Below are 12097 nucleotides of genomic sequence, written 5' to 3'. Positions count from 1 at the left end.
TTCAATACTCCCAGAGAGCTGAGGGCTGATGCTCCTCTTCATGTGCAATCTAATTTCCCAAGGTGTCTATTGATTTGAACAGGATCATTTGGTATTAGACATTCCATGGAGATGGTACAGATAGCATTTCTGAGGTTTGTCTATGCTGAAAAACAGCTCTGCCAAGGACTTTGCTCATTAAAATAGCAGTGAAAAGCAAATCTTTGTGACACCTGCGTGCATTTAAATCAGGTTTTCCAGTATTCTTAACTAACAGTGAAAAATATGTAGGTGATTTTCCTATGCTATTGGTAATAAAACAAAGGTGTATTTCAAGCATCATTTAGAGGTCAGTTTTTCATTGGTTTTGGAATGTCCTTAATAGAGAAAAACAAACAACAAAATCTCTGTTTTCCCAGTGGTGCTCATTACAGATGCAGACTTGTCAAATTGCCACTACACTGCAGAAAGGTACACAAATCAAAAGCCTTCACATACTGAAAACGTAATAATTTGGCAAGCATAATATAAAATGCATATAGTTGAGAAAAGAGAGTAGGCACCAAAAGAATGGAAATATCTTGTTGGTTTGAGGGCTTGTTATTATAAGAACATTGTCTTGAAATATTATTCATAGATACTGCCAAGTTAGCTGAATTCAGCCCTACCACCATAGCCGCCTTCTTCTTGGAAAAAACTATGTGCTAAGCTATTGTAATTAACTAAAAATTTTTTGTTGTTAATTTGAAAACTGCACAGAGCTAATTGCAATTGTAAACATTCACATCAAACTGTTTAATTCTGTAACAAAAAATATATATAAAATTAGCAGTGTTGAAAAGTCTAAACAGATCTACTTTGATAGTAGCCAACTGCTCACTAGTAAATATGCTCCACCTCTCTACTAGGAAACAGCAGATGAATTCTTGCAATTCTCTCTGTAACTCTGATCCAAGTCCTTCTGAAGCCAGTGGAATGATTTATATTAAAACAGCTTATTAGATCTTCATTTTACGTGTTTGTCTCACTGAGATGAGTGCTTATGTCATCTTGGTATTTCAGAGCTTCCAAACTCAACTCTACAGTTTGTCAAGAGCTGGTTTTTCTCTTGAAACTGAGGTAGTATATTAAAGAGAGCACTGCTGGATAGCAACAGACTGGTTGTTACTGGTCCATGGCAAGATACCAAATTGTATCAATGCTAAGAATATAATTTAAATATATTTTGAGAGAAAAAGTCGTACTGACCACACAAAATGTCCTTAGGTGACACCCATAATGAAGAAGTCACTTCTGATAGGCAGTTTTTGCTCTTGCAGGTGTACTCTCACAAGGCTGGGAAAGTCTTTATTTTTGGGGGTTTCCATGGTAATGCTGGCAGTCCTAAATGGAAACAAAAATATTTAAAAGGAGATGTTAAAAAAAAAAGCATGATTCCAATGTGACTGAAGTTTGTATTTTTCTAAGAGTAGAAAGAAGAAATGTTGTAGTTGGGTTTCAAAGTTCTATATAAATTAAATCCAAAAACAAATTCAGACACATTTTTACAAACTCTTTTGGGTTTGGCATCATAAAACACTCTTTAGGAATGGCCTTTTAAGAATCTGGAAAAACAAAGTGACTCTTTTGATTCTTTTCATGTTTTATCTGAACCAGGCAGCCATTTTCTACAACCTGAATTTCCATACAATCAAAATAATCTTAGCAAGGGTGAAAATGCTTGCTCTGAAAGTATATAACACAAAAGCAGATTTCATTGATTTTTAGAAATAGTCTTTAGGTATTTTGAATGATTGAAGTGAAACTTAGGCCACAATCTTAGAAAGAAGTCTGAGACACTGGAGAGATTTTTAGATTTACTTTTTGCTGCTGACAGTGAAACCCTGTGAGTGACAGGGCAGAGCTCAGTGAGTGCTCCCTGCCATGCCCTGCCATCCCCCAGCCCCTGGCATGTCCCAGCCTCTGGAGCTGTCACCAGCTCTGCCCTGGAGAGAAGGGCAGAGTGACACACAGCACACCTGGGAGGGCAGTCCTGGCTCGGCATCAGCAGCCCTGTGCAGGTGGCACAGATCCCCAAAGAGCTCAGGAGGGACAAGGGAAGCCGCCGCCTCCTCCTCCTCCTCCTCCTCCTCCTCCTCCTCCTCTCTGCTCTCGCAGCAGGCTGGGAAGGAACATGTCTCACTCACTTCAGGCAGTGCAGGGACCTGCTGGCACTGCTATTTATACACCCTGCTTGAAAAAGAACACTGGAGAGTGCCTCTGGTATAAAGTCCTAGCTGTAAAAAAAACCCCAAACAATTTCGCATCTGTGAAAACTTCCAAAAATTGCTTTCCTCAGGGTAGAAGCCGGATATATATTTGTTGAATCAGGCTCTTGATTAGGTAGGACACAAAGGGCTTTCTCCCCCTGCAATACTTCCTGCCCAACGACAGTGTTCCCCCTGCTAACCCTGGGAACATTTCATGGGGGACACTTTTTGGTTATTATTTATTTCCACAAAGATTTATTTCCACTGTAGCAATCAGCATCTGAGCCCTTTTCTTCCCCCTTCCCCCACCCCCGTTTCAATTTCAGGGTTTTTTTCAGGCCAAATTTCTTCCCACTTACTTGGTCTGGTCTTTTCATTAAAATAAGTTCTTCCAATGACCCCCAATCATTTGCCCTTCCTGTCCATTCTTGGTTATGCCAAAGCTGTTAGTTCACAACAGGAAACCAATAGCTTGTGCTATCAGGAGACATTTCCTTCACAGGCACAAAATGTCAGAATACTAATTTCAAGCAAGGCTTCACCCATTTCCTGTGAATGGAGGGAAGTTTTATCCCAGCCCCTCAGAGCTCTTTGTTTCCCTCCCTTCGTGATGTAATGCTTTCTACATAGGGAGGATGGATCATTTTCCCTTACCAGCACTGAACTCAATGTCCTGTGTCAAGTTTGGATACAGCTCTTCAGGAATAAAACATGTAACATTTACAAATAATAAAAAGTTAAGCTCTAGTTTATACTTGTGGAGTCTCTTTTAAAAAATAAACTCAACTGTTGGTGTCTGGAAAATAGTGATAATGAAAACACAGAGGATAAATAAAGTCTGGTTTATAAAATGTTTTACTTGCAGGCTATTTAGCACTACAACTCTAACTCCTGAGTATCCTCCCAGCAGGTAGGAGAGCCCACCTGGGATCAGCTCTTGCTCAGCACCAGAATGTTCCAGGCTGAAGTGTCCATTGTGGCACAGCATTTACAAAAAAACTGCAGATTGATAAACTGAATCATCAGTTAAGCACTCCTTAGTTTGTCCCTATATAGCAAAACAGGCATTGACTAAATAGTGAAGAGTGACTGGCATTTTAAAGTGCTACAATACATCAAAGCCTTATTATAAGAGCAATGCTAAATTGCAAAAAAACGGAATATCAAGCTCTTCATGTTAGCTCTTCAGTGCTGAAATATTTAGGATGCATAATTTTAGGCAACAACTGTGTCAGGCTATTCTTTAAAAATGAAGGCATACAAAATGCTTTATGGGAGCTACTTTTTGCCATTGAGCCCTAATGTTTTGCTTCTAAACTTATTTTTGTTAAAGTATGCAAACTGGAATCAGAATATATATTTTATTTTATTTTCGACTTTTTAAAAACAAGCTTTATAAGGGCTTGAAATTATGATTTCTTTACATCATATGATTTTTTTTCCTCTGTTGAGGGAAGCAAGAAAGCTTAAAAGGAGAATTTTTCAGAGTCTGAGAACCTTAAAAATAGCTCTTGCCACACTTGTTTTTATAGTGCAGTCTTAATTACAACATTTTCTGTCACACAAAAACCATAATAAATCTCCCCATTATTCTGAAGACAATAAAATTTTTATTACATTTGTGCCTCTCTGTAACTTGAAATGTTCAAGTCTACATGAAATGCTACATCTCTTACTCTAATTCATTTGTTCCCATCAGAAGACAGAGCAGAGTGCAGTTGCTGTTTTCATCCCTCCCTTCACCAGCACTGCCTGCATGTCCTGCTGCCTGCCTGCTCAGCTGGGATGCTGCAGGAGGCAGGCACCTTCCTCCTCACACATTCTAGTCATGTTTGTGCTAGCTAAATAAACTGATTTAACACCTCTGCACAAGGAGCTGTGTTTAAGACAGCAGCTTTGTGTTTCTACATCTCTTGCTTGAAAGGCAGGAATGCAATTTTCTTGCTGCAGACTGGCAGAACCTTTGCATTTTGTGTTTTCCAGTCCATTTCCAAAAGTGCATTTGTCAGTTATGGACCCAGGAGCAGATTTCACCCACCCTGACCACCTCCAGTCCTCACTTTCCCCATCAGTGACTATAAGATGTGAGACAGGGTTAATCTCTTTGTTTCAGAGGAACTATAAAGATGAATTTTGTTTCATTTTACTTTGGGGCTGAGGAAAGCATTTCCTTCTCAATGTCTTTGACAGATCAGAAAAGTGTTTCTCAAGCAAAAAATAATCTGTAAGATATCATTCAGTCCTTTATCCAATGTTAAACTTTGAACATGGACATCTTGTTGAAAACCTCCTTTGAAGGTGATACCTCAAGACTATTGCTGCGTTTTGCTCTTCTTTCTTTTCCCTTCCAATTTTGAATCCCCTTTCATCTGGCTATTTAAGTAAAACTAAGTTACATTTAATTGTGTACTAAAACCTCAGGTAGTTGTTCATTCAGTTTGTAAGGTCAAATCTGGAAACTCTTTTTGTTCTGGCCATCTGCCTCCAAAGCAGAATAGCAGGTGAGCTGGAAAAAGCACTGCAAACACCAATGCCCAGAGACACCAGCTCCTGTAAGGCTGGACATGCTGAATGTGCCTAGCTGTGCTTAATGGCAAGAAAAGCTAATGGCAGTGTTATTCTATTGGCTATTAGAAAAATACAAATGCCAAGGTATAACCATGCATACTTAAAACAACAAAAAAATCAGGCCAATTGTGAGAGAAAGCTTCCTGTCAATCCCACGTTTTAACACTACGAAAAGATCTTTTATAGCAACTGTGGGAACACAATGTCCTTTTCAGCTTGTAAAACTACATTTGCAAAGCACTCTGAAAAGGTCTGTGGGTAATACCACAAACTGTCAAGAAGTGACATCTTTCTTCCTATTATTAACTTGTATAATACTGTATGTACTCGAGTAAACTTCCCCAAAAATCCTACATGAATGGGAGTTTGTGCAGAGTATTTCTGTTTTGCTGTGGAATAAATCACAGAACTCTGTCCATCTATCAAAACACATGAGAAAATTATGTTTAATCCTAATTCTCTAGCTGGTGAACTGAGACTTGGAAAAACTAGGAAATTTAATTAAGGCACAGAGAAAGAAGCAGCTCAGTCTGTTAGCCATTAACTGCAACTGCACATGCCAGCTTTTGGGACACATCACACAGTGTTAATGTGCAGAATGTTCTGGAATTCCCTATATAATACATATCCAAATTGTCAGAGCTGTCTAGTGCCCTCACTGCAGCTGCAGTGATGCTATCTGACATGGCTGGAGGGGAAGGGAACAGAGGTGCTGCAGACAAGGCTGTGCCAGTAGCTGGGAATGATCAAATGTCCCTGCTAAACTCACAGAGCTACAAAAGGAGCTAATAGCTGACATTTTTAACACTGGAATTTTCAGGCAAGTAAAATCATAATTTTATCAGAATAGTGATATCAACATTGTATCATATATAACTCTTGGCTTAAAAGTCCTGGTAGACACCAGAGCAGTCCTGGAAACTAGATACCTTTAAAATCCATGTCCCTTAAATAGGTTAAATCCTTCTAACACCTTTCATGGCAACATTTCTTCTGCTTGGAGCTCAGGCTCTCATTATGTTTGACATTTTATTTCCACTGTTGAGTTGTCTTTTCCTTGTTTTTGCTCACTCATGGGGCATACTGGGCAGCCTACAAAAAGTAATTTGAATGTTTTAAACTAGACTAATATATTTTGACTGTATCCTCTCTGACACAGAGGACTGTAATGCAGCCAGCTGTTCATTGTTACTATGTTAAACAAAGTAAAACTCCCTTGTGGCATTCCATATGCTAACAAATGATGTAATGAAATTCTGGTCATGTGAAAATTCTATCATTATACCACCCAGCATCCCCCATGAGCACTCAGAAGGAACAGACTTGCCTGAAAAGCCCCATTAACACATTCTCTTTTGGTTTAACCTGCTGTGCTGCTTGTTTTCTGTGTGCTACATGCCCCAGCAGTAAATGCACACTCTTCTCTGCACTGGTGAAAAGGTGCACAAGACGAAGACAGAAAACTTAGTTAAAATTATGTTAACTTTGTTAACTTCTGTAAACACAGAGTGTGAGGAGCTGATTGCAGGAAATGTGATCTACAAGTGGCAGGTGGGACTGCTCAGGTGGGCAAAGATAGAGAAGGAGGGAGAGAAAGCCATGCAGGGAGAGAAGGAAGATGTATCCTCTAAGAGACCTTGGTGAAGTCAATTTAAGCAGCTTGTTCTTCCTCCCTCCCTCCTTCCTTCCCTGCCTCCTTCCCTGCCTCGATAAATGTTGTACCATTCCAGTGATCTGGTTTCTAACACAAGCCCACACACAGTTGTAGGATCACAGCTAAAGAAATAAAGAAATGTTGAGTGGGAGTGAGACCAAATGCCAACTGTTAAAGTTTTACATCAACACTGAAACCAGCTTTCATAGAGCCTGAACGTGTGAAAAAAGAAGCAAGGATAAGAATGAAGGAAAAGAAGTAGATGAGTTTTACCTCAGAAAATGTGGCTACAACTAGAAATTTTAACCTTGATTTAGGTGATTCTGGGTCACCTCTGTGACTTATTCACATGAACCAGGGTGGCAAGAGGTACAGCTCAAATGGGCTGGAGGCAGCTGGGGAAGCAGGAAAGGAGATAAAAGCAAGCACAATGTTTTTACCAGGCATATTTTCAGACAAGAGGAACCAAATAATAGCAAACTAAATTTAAACTTTTAGAAGTTGCAGAAGAGTGCTCAGTTCTTCAAAGTAAAATTGGTATGTGGGGTACCATCCAGCCAGTGACATGCTGCACAGGGGAGCTGAGTGGAGCTGAGTCCCTTAAATTGGCCAATCAGCTATGGAAATTGGGCACTGCAACACAACTCTGAATTCCCTGGAGATGTACAAAGCAATAGCCCTGTGAATGATGCACTTCTATTAGATTTAGAACATGTATCTCTTGCCCTCTCTTCAGAGCCCATCCAACACACTTTTGGTGAGCAGCAGATGCTGTCTGGAAAGCAGTGAGGTGGAAAGGGGAAGGTTTTGGGCTAGCAGGGGAGCTGGGGAGAAAAGGGCTGAGAGCAGCCATTCCTGGTAAGCAGTGGGGCTTCCAGGGCAATTCTGCACAATGCTGGGCTTTTTGATCATCAGAATAGGATCTCTAGAGCAAAACCAGGAGCATTGCAGCATTCCTGACTGTTGGATGGCAGTCTGTTTTGTTGGAAACAAAGATATTGGGAGATCTCCAGCTCCTCCCATTTAATGACCATAATTCAGCACTGCTAGCAACAGTGAGGGCTGATTTCTCTGGTGGGAAGGATGTGAGTTTGTTTCTGTGAGTTTGTGAGTTTGTCAAAATGAAAGGCAAAAATAAACTGAAGCATTTACAGAGACTAAAAAGTTTGAAATTAGAAGAAATCCTAAACATGTATGAAGACAGCAAGGCTTTGTGTCCCAGAAGGCAGAACTGTGTGAGAGTTACCTCTGTTCTCCTGCAGCAGGACTGCAGAGCCCAGAGCATGACCACACAGAGGTAGCAGCACATGACAATTAGCTTTATGCAAAGCCCCACTGGCACAGCAGTACTGGTTCAGGCTCTGGAGGAAACTTGCTTGTAGCCAAAACAGGTGTCTCTACTGTGCAGTGCAGACATAGCCCAAGAACATTATAAACAGGTTAAAGCAGCCTGGATGCATCTCTGACAGCACTGGGATACCTTTCTTTCCATGATTCACAAGGGATAGGCACAAACAATGTGAGCAAACGCCAGTCCCAACTAAGCTTGGCCTGACTAAGCTTTTCAGAGGAGGGATAAAGCCTCATCTGATCTTGAGCCTGGCTATGCTGCAGTTTTGTCTTGGTGTTTATCTGTTCTTTCCTAGAGAATTCAATGCAAGAATGTCAACAGGCTTTCACTAGCAAGGATGGGGAGGAGGAACACCATATGGCATTTCCCAAACGTGTTCACATGCCTTTCACATGTTTACATTTCTTGACCATGGTTGAGTCCAATCTCAAGGTAACCTTGAACCTTGCAAACTAAATACAGCCCTGCTAGTGCAGCTGGAACAGGTGAGAGAGCCAGATAACACTGAAAGAGCTTAATCCAGAGTCTTAAGAAAAGAAAGAAAGAATTAGTTCTCAAAATCTGTGCTGCTAGAGCCACCCTTCTTGCTACACAGACAACTTTTTATTCTGGAAATAGCAGTGCAGTATGTTCACCATCACATATCATGGATCTGAATGAAAAATCCAACAGTTTGATTGCCTCAGTAGTGCACAGGATAAGGACACCTTAAGGACACAGACAGACTGCTGACTCACCCACCCTTGCTTCCAGCTGAGCAATAGCCTTGGGGAGCTGTGCAGCAGAAAAGCCATTATACAGATCTGCTCCTACTCTGTATTCTGCCTGAAGAAAATAGGTGGATATTCCCTTCCTGCAGTCTGGCTGGTGTCTGTGAGCAGTGCTGAAGCTGTGCAACTCCCACAGAACCCCATCTCTGCCCGAGCTCCAGGAGAGCTGCTGACCCAATTGCAGCACCTGGGGGAAAATACTGTGTTAAAATTCCCATGAGGAAATAGGACTGTGGAGCTGTGGGCTGTGATCCAGGGCCTGAGCCTTCCTGAAGCAGAGTTATTTCTGTAACACAATTGGCAATGTAAATGAATTGGCACCGAAACACCAATAAAACAATTCTTAATTCTTAACATGGTCTCAGACTGTTGACTCATAAAATACATGTTCTATAATATTTATTTTATTTTTTAATTCACTTAAAAAAAACCCAAACAAAAATCCTCTCTCCACTCCCTCTGGAAGGCTGATAATATTTTGGGAAGTATTTTGGCAGAAGACAGATTATTGTATTTACTGGTGACATCATAATGAATTAAATTAAAATGGGAAAAAAAAACCTATTACAAAGAGGTCAAATTCCAGCCATTTGTCTGGAGTAAGGTTCAGTTTTGAAGTTATTTTTCAAAAGAGATTATATAGTAACAATTTATAATGAGGTTAATTTGAAACTGATTATGCTAATCATTGGTTTGATACTCTTGACACCACAAATGTATTGCTTCCCTTGGTGTGATAATGTTACTTATCATCTTTCTTTTGCTACCCCATCAAAAGAATAATTTCAATTTCAGTCAGAGGCTCTGACTTTCATTTCCATGGAAGATTTTGCTGTTCCATTATCTTAACACTGGAAAAAACCATCTCTGATGAATCACAACAATTGGAGGTGGTAAGGGTGGAAAATAGGATGCTGCCTGCTGAATACTACAGTTCAGGATTGCCGTGCATAGGCTGGGAGTCTTTCCAGAGAACTGAGCATGAATTCCACCTCATCTAAGTTGTTGGTCAATTGCGGTTTTTTTAATTACTTTTTTTTCTGTGACTTTTCTGGTATCATTTGTAGAACAACTCTCAGGAAGTAATGAGTTGAAATATTTTCAGAATTTTCAGGTTTTGTGTCCTGATTTTGAAGCCCATATGAATTCTACGAGGCAGAAAAAGTGAAAATAATGGTTTGCCTTGCACCTGTAGGCCACTGAGCTGAATCATGCTGCCTTGTAAGTGTTGTTCAGCAGCATATTCGAGTGGTGCTTATACCTTCAATACATTTCCTAACTTAGAGTTGTTAACAACATCCAAACTCCTCTTCTGTCTAGCCCTACACAGCCTGAGTCCTCTGGCAGAGCTTAAAAAGAGACAGAATTGAGAGGCAGCAGCTCTGACACAGATGTTTACTATTCAATTAATTAACTTTGTCAGTTTTAGTCACTGGCACGTTCAACTCAGAGAATGGAAACATGTGGAGGGGTGGGACACAACAGAAAAAAAATCACAAGGAAATGAACCCATTTCAATATTAATTGGGCAGAAAATAAAATAAAGGCTTCAATCCAAAACCTGTGTGCTCTGCCCACAACTCAAAACTGACAAAACCACCCTGCAATATTGTGGTTTCCATGTTTGTTCTGAAACCCAGCACACACAGAGGCATTACCGTGGAGCAAGTGATGGCTGAGGGTGAGCAGAGCCCTCCTTACCCTCCTCACACAGCTTGTTCCTTCACATGTTCCTTCACCTCTACACAGCCTCCCTCTTCCCATTCCTGCCCAACTCACAGGAACCTGTGAGCACCTATGAATTAGCCAACATCCCCTTCACCCACATCTTTTCAGAGGCCTGGTGAAAACACGGGTCTGCGTGGAGGAACTGCTTTCCTGTTGGGTGTTTTACTGTCTGGACCAAACTGTTCTGAGCTGCTGCATCTTAAACTGTGAGAAATAACTAATGCAATACAATGGCTATCTCCACCCTAAAGCCTGTGGTTTTCCAAAACCACAAACTGACTACATGGCAGCCAAGTTCCCTATTTTTTAATATGTAATTATGTATATATGTCTATATTTATATTCATAGATTTATATGTGCATTACAGTATATTTACATTCACTAAATGAATAATGAATGGATCTACTGGCTTCTACACAGAAGATGTTGGTGTAGGCCAGTTTGGATGAAGGATACAGAACTTCAAGAATTTTGTTGAGAGGAAAAAATATCAAAAATATCTCTGTTACATACTTAAATACACTTCTGAACTCTGCCCAGCCAATTATTTTTGTACATTTGCTTGAAACTACAGCTGCAAGCTGTACAAAGGAAATGACGACAGGATATAAAGGACTAGGGAATATTCAATATTTACTAAACAAAGATCTTACTTTGAGCATGTGTTCAGTCACACCATAAGTATTTGAAAAAAACAGCTTTCTGTGCCTGGACAGTTCAGACAGCCATTGCTGTCATTTTGCAGTGCACATACAATAACTCACCTTGCATTAAAGGCACATGCAATAGCTGACTTTGTCCTCCCCTCTTAAATTATGAATTGAAATGAATTCAAGCCAGAAAGGCTCTGGCAAGCTGAAAGGCATTGATAAATATTAGAACAAAACCTGGAACCCTGAAAGACCACGAACATTTTGAGAAATTAATTTCATACCTTAGTTGTTCTAAGGAACTCTCTTCAAAGGAAGAATTTCCAAGCTCGGACTTGAAGACAGGTTAAAATTACACCAACTTGCTGAAAGGGATTTTCCAACTTCTTCTGCCTTCTTAGGTGACCAGAGAACATTTTTAATATTACCAGATGAGAGTTGTTCCTTTAACACAATGTGTTATGTCTTCTCCTTGGGAACTGAAGAAAAGAGCTATTGTAAAACATTATTATTTATGAACTGTGTTATGGTGTTTGCCAGATGACTGTGCAAGGGGCCCCATGTCTAATCAGGCTGTACAGAGCTTAGGCACTGTAGTGACAGACTGCCACATTTTGGGAGCCTTTAGTCTGCAGAGCCAACAGAGGCAAAAGGCTGGAGCTGATCACCCCTGCTGGAGATGGCCAACAGTGATTAAATTACTTGTCCAGCTTCAGAGACTGAGATCTGCCACAAAGCAGGAAACAAGCTCAGATCTCCTGAGGCCCATGGCTGCACCCCTGATGTGCTGTGACTCACAGTGAACTCATGGTTGATTAATGATAATTGGGATTTCAATTAGGAGGGATCACCCATCTCCTCTGCCCTTCACATTTTCTAGGACTGCTTAAGGGGTCACATTTTACTGGCACTCTTTTTTGCAGAAATTATTTTTGAGACCCAGATAATGAAGCATCTGCAGATATTTTGGTTCACAAGAGATGACAAAAGACATGAGAGAAGACCGATAATTCCCTGCCACTCATCTGAGCCTCTGTGAGCAAGCAGCAGTCCCAGTTCTGATAAGATTTATATGAAAAGACCTTTGATTTGTCAGCTATAAATTTGGGAAAACTGTGATCCCTTTGCAGTAGTCCTTGACAAGAAT

This window comes from Catharus ustulatus, chromosome 12 (assembly GCF_009819885.2).
Source record: "Catharus ustulatus isolate bCatUst1 chromosome 12, bCatUst1.pri.v2, whole genome shotgun sequence".
Lineage (NCBI taxonomy): Eukaryota > Metazoa > Chordata > Aves > Passeriformes > Turdidae > Catharus > Catharus ustulatus.
This window is presented reverse-complemented; position numbering follows the sequence as displayed.